The sequence below is a fragment of the Eriocheir sinensis genome, unplaced genomic scaffold (genome assembly GCF_024679095.1).
Source record: "Eriocheir sinensis breed Jianghai 21 unplaced genomic scaffold, ASM2467909v1 Scaffold334, whole genome shotgun sequence".
Classification (NCBI taxonomy): domain Eukaryota; kingdom Metazoa; phylum Arthropoda; class Malacostraca; order Decapoda; family Varunidae; genus Eriocheir; species Eriocheir sinensis.
The window spans coordinates 110,230-120,000 of NW_026111648.1; the positions used below are offsets into that span (position 1 = coordinate 110,230).

The window sequence follows — 9,771 nt, forward strand, 5'->3', positions numbered from 1 at the left end:
GGACGATGAGGAGGGGGGGGAGGAGGAGGAGGAGGAGGACAAGGGGGACGAAAAGGAGATGGATGGGCACGCAGTGGAAGCGGTAACACAAGAAGAAGAAGAAGAAGATGAAGAAGAAGAAGAAGAAGAAGAAGAAGAAGAAGAAGAAGAAGACCTCACCAGGGCTATGGCTCTCGTCGGGACCCCGGGGTTGGTGGAGGAGAGGGAGGAGGGAGATGAAGACGGGGTGGGGGCCGTCGGAGTAAGAGAAGAAGAGGTAGGCAAAGAAGAAGAAGAGGAAGAGGAAGAAGAAGAAGAGGAAGAAGCAGCGGGGTGAGAGCGGTAGAGGGGACGTTGGTTCAACGCTTTAAGGCACTCGGTTAAACCCTCTCTAAATCTGAGATCTTCTTTTCCATGTGACAGTGTTCATATGACTCCGCCCCTTATCAAAATATTGAGGGGCGAAGCGTCCTTGCACCCGGGCATTTGCGTAGTGATGAAGCTTCATATATTTTATTGTTATCTTTTGATATGTTTTGTTACCTTTTACTTCAGAGAGAATGAGTGGCAGTAGGTCAGGTGGGAACGATTAACTCCCTCCTGTCTGGCTCGGGCAGGTGTTCTCTTTAGACTTCCCTCTAGGGGATTCACGCGGCCGGGTAGGGGAGGAAAAAAACAAAGGGTCTCCAGGGAATTTCGCCCTCCGCGCGGCTGGGTATACGCCGCGGCGGGAATGTACGGACCGAAACAATGAAAGAAAATCAGCCTGAAAACAAGGACCTCCTAGTACACTTCTTGGAAAATAATATGTAATTTATGTGTAGTAAAGTTAAGAAGGAGCTTAATAGTTAGGAAGGAGTTGTATGTGCACCACAGTGTTGTGAGGAGGTGTAGGGGAGGTGTAGGGTTTGGGCAGAAGGGATGAGCAAGTGTGCTAGGGAGAATGTGTTTAAGTAAGGTGAATATAACACTTAGCACTTAGCAGAGCAGGTCAGCGAAGCAGCAAAGCAGCAGCAGCAGCAATAGGAGAGCCTCCACGATTGCCGAACTCGACCACGCGCGACAAGAGAATTTCCTGACAGTTAGTGACAGGCTGAGGCGAGGACAGGGGGAGGCAGGGAGAAGGGGGGAGGAGGAGGAGAGGGCGGAGAAGTGGCAGGGTGGAAGGGTGAAGGTGACGAAGGGACGAGGGAGGACGAGAACCGGAATGAGGCAGGTAGGTGTGTGTGTAAATATATAAATAAATACACACACACACACACACACACACACACACACACACACACACACACACACATGTACACAAGTCAAGGCCGTTTGATAGATATTAAATTATTGATGCAAAGTAATTTAGAATGCAGGCTGGCGGCTTTGATGATCAGTATCTGACGTGCGGCGATGCGGCGACACGACTACCTCCACCGCCCCCCCCCCCAACCCCCAAGGCAGCCCATCCACGGCTCGGCCTCCCCCACACTCAGAACGTTGCCTCGGTGGCTCTTCCTGTTCACACATCCCAGTCACATGATTATATTGTAAGTTATTATTAAATGTCCAGGCAAGTGGGAAGAAAAAAAAAAATGTCTTCATTATATTCGTATACTGAGAAAAAAAATCGGAGCTCAGTTTATTTTATTCATATAATGCTATTTTTCCTGCATAACCCACACACACACACACATATATATATATATATATATATATATATATATATATATATATATATATATATATATATATATATATATATATATATATATATATATATATATATATATTATACACACGCACACAAATACACACACACACACACACACACACACACACACACACACACACACACACACACACACACACACACAGAGGTTTTTCGAGAGGGAGGCCTGCGGAAGCGGCGGGACGAGGGGAACACATATAAAAAAGGAGGAGCTGGAGAGCAACAAGAAGATTACTGGCGCACAAAGAGGATTAAGGACGTGCCTGTGCGGGTAGGGTGGACGTGGCCAGGAGGGGGGGGGTGAAAAAAGGAGAAATGTGCCTTACACACACACACACACACACACACACACACACACACACACACACACACACACACACACACACTAATACAAAACCCATTTACATAGGATACGAGTACATCAAGAAATTTATATACAAACAAATAGATAAGCAGAAAATATAGGAAAGAATATATAAGATAAATATAAAATTGCAATAAATCAAACAGAATCAAGTAAACCATTGAATAAATCAATACCAATAAGAAAACAATGGAATATAATTAGAGAGAATAATATATACTACGAAGAAAAAAAAAAAGACTAAAAATATGAGACAATAAAACTGATTAAAGGTAAAAGGTAAGGCCGGGAGCATACGCTATAGCTGGTCGTGGCCTCAACGCTCATCTCCGTCGCAGTGGGCTTTGAGCCTATGGGGGGTAAATACCCACTAACCTCAGACACAGGACTAGTGCAACATCTGGGCTACCACAGTTTACCTTCCCCAGGTATCCCCGGGAACCCATATATCGACCAACCCAAAGGGACGGATGAACAGCTGGGTGGGTTGCATGCTGACTGCCCATGCCAGGATTCGAACCCAACCCTGCGGATTTGTAGCTAAGCATGGTATAGTATTTGAACCAGATGGGCAGTGGCAGCTGGCCTGCCTGCACCCGCACCTGCCCGACTTATTTCATGTCTCGTTATTGTCATAGTGTTAAGATTGTTTTGTTTTCAGGATAATAACAAAGATTTTGTATAAATACCACGACACTTGACAACGTTGGAATACAACGTTGTCAAGTGTCGTAGTATTTATACAAAATATTTGTTATTATCATGAAAACAAAACAATCTTAACACTATATGACCTTTTTGAATTATCCAATTATTTAATCAAATTCATTTAAAGGTAGTAAATAGCTGACATATGAGAGGAAGCGAGAGGTGTCAAGTGTCGGGCAAGGTGCGGGTGCGGAGCGGGGCCGCACCCGCCACTACCCCATCCGCCAGTTTCTCATGAAGATACTATAACCAGTACACCACGAAGGTGCTATAAACTCATCAAGGAATCTTATGTTTTTACTAGCTACAATACTAAGTAGTACACAGTGTTACATCTCAGTGACTCATTCCAGATGGGGAAGACAACTGTTGGCAGACAAAATATAAATGCTTATTAATTAAATAATATATATATATATATATATATATATATATATATATATATATATATATAGAGAGAGAGAGAGAGAGAGAGAGAGAGAGAGAGAGAGAGAGAGAGAGAGAGAGAGAGAGAGAGAGAGAGAGAGAGAGAGAGAGAGAGAGAGAGAGAGAGAGAGAGAGAGAGAGAGAGAGAGAGAGAGAGAGAGAGAGAGAGAGAGAGAGAGAGAGAGAGAGAGAGAGAGAGAGAGAGAGAGAGATGTATATATTTATTTATTTATTCCTCTCCTCCTTCCGTGGCCCCGCTGCACACGGCTTTCTACTGTAGCTCTTTACCTTACTTTCCAAACCCCTTATGCAAACGTTAACCAGCATTTTCATTCTTTCATCCCTTATACTGTTAAACGCTGGAACAGCCTTCCTTCATCTATACTTCCTCCTGCCTATGACTTAACGCTTTCAAGAGGAGAATATCATGACACCTCTCCAGCCAAAACTGACCTCTCTTTTGGCCACTTTTCCCTTTTGTTTTTGTGGGAACAGTGATTAGCACCCTTTTTTTACACCATTTTGTGTTGCCCTTGAGCTGTATCCTTAGCTGTAAAAAAAATATATATATATATATATATACATATATATATATATATATATATATATATATATATATATATATCTATATATCTATATATATATATATATATATATATATATATTATTTTTAGTCTCCATGTAGATATGATATGATATTGAGTTATGTATCCATATCTCGTACCCCCATGTGTAAGGTTTTGTACCCCCTGGGGGTACAGGTACCCCAGGTTAAGAACCACTGTAAACTGAGCACACAAAACTATGGAGCCAGATCTCTTTTGTAATGGTTGCAAATGCTCCTGTCTACAGTAATAGTACAGACAACCTTGAATTATGCATGCTGTATGTTTCTGAAGCAATGGTATATGACAGTTATGTCAGTGTTATAATATTGATATTTTCCCACTGTAAGGGTTCTGAGGTGATGGAAGAAGTCAAGAGCAAAGTGAGGAGTATCCTTCCTAGTATTCTTCCATCGCTTCTGAAAGAAGTACGGGAACACCTCCTAAATGAAGTGGAGTAGAAACAGTTGCTGACCTGAAGTATGTGGAAGCAAAGGACCTTCCCATGTTGAAGAGTATTCAAGTGCGTAGGCTCTTGGATAAATTGAAGCATGGTATGAAAATGTGCCTTGTTTATATTGACTCGCTACAATTGATGAATGAACATATGTAAAACATTGATTCTACGTATTTTCCTGGTTCGTATACATTTTTTTTTTTATGAGTAACTGTGTTTTTGTATTATATTTCAGCAGAATCAGATCTTCAAACACTACAGTCAGCATTAAGTGAAGATGTGACATGTGACAATAGTACATCACCTTCAACCTCAAAATATAATGCAGATCTGGCTTCACCGAGTTCCATTCGTAGTTTCTTCATCTCTTTAGTATGTTCTTTTTCCATCCACTTCAAAATCTGGGCTCCCTTTGAGAACACTGCTGACTTGATTTTATCTTCAATATTAATGCTTGTTGGTTCCTTAAAATGCACAAACATTCCAGTTTGTTCAAATAGGTATGGCCATTCTTTTCTTAGGGCAGGTACTGATAACTTTCTCTCTATAACATCTTTCTTCTGAGAAGAGTATGTATCCTTCATTAAATCTTCCACCTGTTCACTGTCTCTTAGTGAGTACTTATTCTTTAATAATGTTTTTTTGTTCTCCTGGCTCTCATCTGTCTCTCCTTCAGGATGATCCTCAGGCAGAAAATTAGTACATCCATACTTGTCACATAGCTTTATGTTATGAAGAGAGCCATCTTTCAAAGCATCAGCCTCATTTGTAGTAATCTCATCTCTCTTCTTCTTCCTTGAAAAATTACATGTTTTCCTATTTAATATCCTGTTCCTATAAGAGTTCCTTCAATTCTGTCCTGAAAGGACTCTGGGTAGGCCTTGACCATTTTCTGAGCAATAGATTGCAATGTCTTATTTCCTGGCTTCATACTTATCTTAGAAATTTCAGCAGATAGTATTCGAACCATTTCCCTTCTAGCTGAAGGCTTTGGCCTTGCACCTTTTTTTAAATTTGACAACAGATCTCTATTTGGGAATTTTGCCCATGGTATCTCAAAATCTTCTGCCCAAGTGGCATTCATATTTATGGTCAAGGCTTACCCAGAGTCCTTTCAGGACAGGATTGAAGGAACTTTTATAGGAACAGGATATGATTCCCTTCATAAACAGTTGCAAACAAGGTTTGAAAACATAAATAGGAAAACATGTGATTTTTCAAGGAAGAGGAAGAGAGATGAGACTATTACAAATGAGGCTGATGCTTTGAAAGATGGTTCTCTTCATAACATAAAGCTATGTGAAAAGTATGGATGTACCAATTTTCTGCCTGAGGATCATCCTGATGGAGAGATAGATGAGAGCCAGGAGAACAAAAAATCATTATTAAAGAGTAAGTACTCACTAAGAGACAGTGAACAGGTGGAAGATTTAATGAAGGATACATACTCTTCTCAGAGGAAAGATATTATAGAGAGAAAGTTATCAGTTCCTGCCCTAAGAAAAGAATGGCCATACCTATTTGAACAAACTGGAATGTTTGTGCATTTTAAGGAACTGTCAAGCATTAATATTGAAGATAAAATCAATTCAGCAGTGTTATCAAAGGGAGCCCAGATTTTGAAGTGGATGGAAGAAGAACATACTAAAGAGATGAAGAAATTACGAATGGAACTTGGTGAAGCCAGATCTGCTGTGGGTAACAAAAGCCCAGAAGTATTTGCAACACTCTATGCCATCATGTCATACTTCCATGACACTGAAGAACTGGTGTTCCGGTTTGTTCAGGTGAGCTATATGTTGCTAAGGGTATTGCTGCTTAATATACATACATATATATATATATATATATATATATATATATATATATATATATATATATATATATATATATATATATATATATATATATATATATATATATATATATATATATATATATATATATATATATATATATATATATATATATATATATATATATATATATATATATATATATATATATATATATATATATATATATATATATATATATATATATATATATATATATATATATATATATATATATATATATATATATATATATATATATATATATATATATATATATACACACCGGCATTTGATATGTGTGTTCGAAATATGCGAATTCGCTCATGTGCAACTAACCTAAATGAGCCAAGTATTCGTTTTATGCGAGAAAAATTCACTTTTATGCGATGAGCGGCGCCTGTGGAACTGGCTGGTGAGGTACGGTGGCCGACTCGCACTAGAGGGCGGCGGGTGCAAATGTTTTCCCGCACTTTCCTCGCCTATAATTAACCTTTTCCTCCCTCTGATCCTAAAGTTAATCCTCAGGTAGCTAATTATCAGCTTAAATCGTAGAATTTGGGTGTGTCTCCACGGAAGCAATTAATATGCTTTATTGTCGCTTTAGTGCTTTATTATTGTGAAATGGTGCCGGAATAAATAGTTAGAGCGTTCGAAAACGGGTCGTGGAACATAACCCCCTATAATTAATGGGATGATAGGTTCTATATATGCGAACTCACATTATGAGCTTTTTCAGAACGTAACCCTCATATATATATATATATATATATATATATATATATATATATATATATATATATATATATATATATATATATATATATATATATATATATATATATATATATATATATATATATATATATATATATATATATATATATATATATATATATATATATATATATATATATATATATATATATATATATATATATATATATATATATATATATATATATATATATATATATATATATATATATATATATATATATATATATATATATATATATATATATATATATATATATATATATATATATATATATATATATATATATATATATATATATATATATATATATATATATATATATATATTGTGGAGGAATCAAGAAATTGTTTAATTGCAGAACATGTTTAGTTAATAAGGGTTTTGTAATTAATCCCCACGCTACCACTCGGATTTTTCAGTCACCGCCGAGTGGCTTAAAACTACCCACATGCTGTCCTGAAGACCATCCATCAACCCGGACTCTAGAGGAAACCGTCCAAGCGAATCAAGAACGAGTTTCGGGGGGCAGCATGAGCCAATGCAAGATGGCGCCACTATAAACACTCGCCTGCGCCAGAACGGGCTGGGCCGACCATCAGGCCCCACCTGGAAGAAGCCTTGGGCCGACCATCGGACCCCACCAGGAAGATGCCTACCGGCGCAACAGGCAACGACGTAAAAGAAAAACAAAAACAAAACAAAAAAAACACTCTTTCTAAAAGGGCGTTACTTTTGTTGCTGTTCATCTGTATTTTGTTTCCCACGTCTACCGTCCAATGTATCTATCACCTGTGAGTAATTTCCTAGGTTGTGTTTGTTTACGCATGAATTGATGTGAGTGGTTTACCCTCCTTTGTCCATGTGTGCATACCATACTATATCATAAGTGGTTTACCTTGCTTTGTCCATGTGTGAATATTGTACTACATCACTATATATATATTTTTTTTTAAGGGCGCCATTGGCTCTATGCTAAAGTGTTCGGCATTTGCTGAAAGACTGCTAATTCAGTTCTTGCGCACAGCATAACGATGAGAGAAGTAGCGCCAATCATAACCATAGCACAGATATATTGTTTTACTTGCTTAGTAGGAGGTTTTATAGTTGCCTTAAATATTTTAATGTTTAATTTTACTATTTTCAGTCTGATTTAGATGTAGCAAGGGCTGACCTTCAAGAGAAGCTTCCTGAAACACCATGTTTGATAGTATGTGGTAAGCTTTTCATTGATTTCATTGTTTGAATATAGGTATTTCATATCTATACTTATACAACTTGTTACATTTCACAATAATTTGAGCCATGAACATGTATACATGAATGTTTATTTATTCTATCTACCTATCTATCTATATACAGCTTGGCTTACTTCCCTCAGTATAGGTGTAACCTTTGTATTTGCCATTGACTGTGCATCCTTCTATAACACATTAATCTGTCATGCTTTTCAAAGTAGTTTATTGCATGTAACATCTATTTTATTTCAGGGGAATCCAGGTTAACAGCAACTTCATGTATGCTGGCTGTTGATGGTGTAATTGTCAATGACCACATAAGTGACATAACCATGGGTGTTGCTATGCTCCTTGCAGCTTGTTACAATTTTAGCATAATGTATCCTGCTGGAGCTGCAGCAACACTAGAACACCTCCAAAGGTGAATTTAAAGTTAAGGTTATTTGATTCTTTCTCCTTAATTTAACCTGGTACCTCTCCTAAAAAGGAGAAAAAAAATCATTATCTCAGTAATTTGGCTGATAACACTTTTTTGTATTCATATTCCATAAATGGTTAATGCTGTCATGTAAGAAAAATTATTTACTATTCTCATGATTGCAGATGTTTCATTGCCATAAATCCAGACAGGGGAAGCAGAATCGAGATCAAGAAACACTGCAAGCGTTATTCGCAGGTCCACCCTAAGGTGCTATCTTTCATAAATGAAATATGCTGACTAAGAGTGGAGAAGCTGAATACCAGTAAGTATAGTCTCATATTATGTTTTGCAGTATTTGTGATACAATTATTTGAAGGTTAATGTAAGTGAATTACATACTTAGTGACCTACATTATTTCATGCTATGTGTCTGTGCAGAATACGTGAAATCTGAATATTTATATTTAGTATGTATTTTAATATGTTGTGCCCCCAAAACAGATATTTATCAAATTTACTAAAGAAATACTGCCACCATATTCCCTGGGTATCATACAAAGTGACAAAAAATGAAGCAATGGGACTGGGGAGAGCTTTTGAATTTCTTACCAAGGAACAGGCAAGGTGCAGGAGGGGGAAAGGAGAGCAGAACAGCTCCCTGTGTATTCCTTTTATTGTTTGGGTGTTGTTGTTTTGGTTCTTCAGTAGCCCCAAGCCCGTGAGGAGGTCCATTACCGTGACCAGACTTTCCCACAAAGATTTTACTGAGTGTATGTTGTGTTGTTGGCGTAAGTGATTGTGTGCTCTGCGGTCTTCCATAATGTGTTTTATGGTTGGAGGTGTTGTGTTACAGTCAGGGAAGGTATCCAGGATGGAGTCATTCAGCCTCTTCTGATAGCTCAGACGGGCTGGATGGTGTCCTCAACATAGTCTGGCTAGATGAACTGTCTGCATGAGGGAGGAGGGATTAAGAAGGATGGATTTTTGGTCGACCACCATTCATCAGAGTGTTGTCTTTGAATGACTGGATGGATCAATGAGTTTTTTGAGTGTAGATGTGTTTCTGAAAGCTAGTTTTGATGTGGAAGAGATGGAAGGATTGACAGAATTTATGTTTAGTATCTTTTTTTGGGTGATGTTTTGATGATTCTTGGTATTTATTGGTGATATGTCATGTAGTGTAGTGGGTGGAGTTGGTCTGTATAGGCTGCAGCGAGAGTTTGTGTGTCTCTCGTGTCAAGGT

At 37.9% G+C, this 9,771-nt stretch overlaps 1 long non-coding RNA gene across 1 annotated transcript in view; it reads left to right on the plus strand.

Moving 5' to 3' along the window:
- Positions 1-8,364: 8,364 nt before the first annotated feature.
- LOC126991774 (uncharacterized) overlaps positions 8,365-9,771 on the plus strand; it is a 3,714-nt gene continuing 2,307 nt past the window's right edge. Inside the window, exons 1-2 of the long non-coding RNA XR_007745840.1 lie at positions 8,365-8,528; positions 8,711-8,850. This is a non-coding gene — a long non-coding RNA (uncharacterized LOC126991774). The remainder of the gene's footprint in view (positions 8,529-8,710; positions 8,851-9,771) is intronic.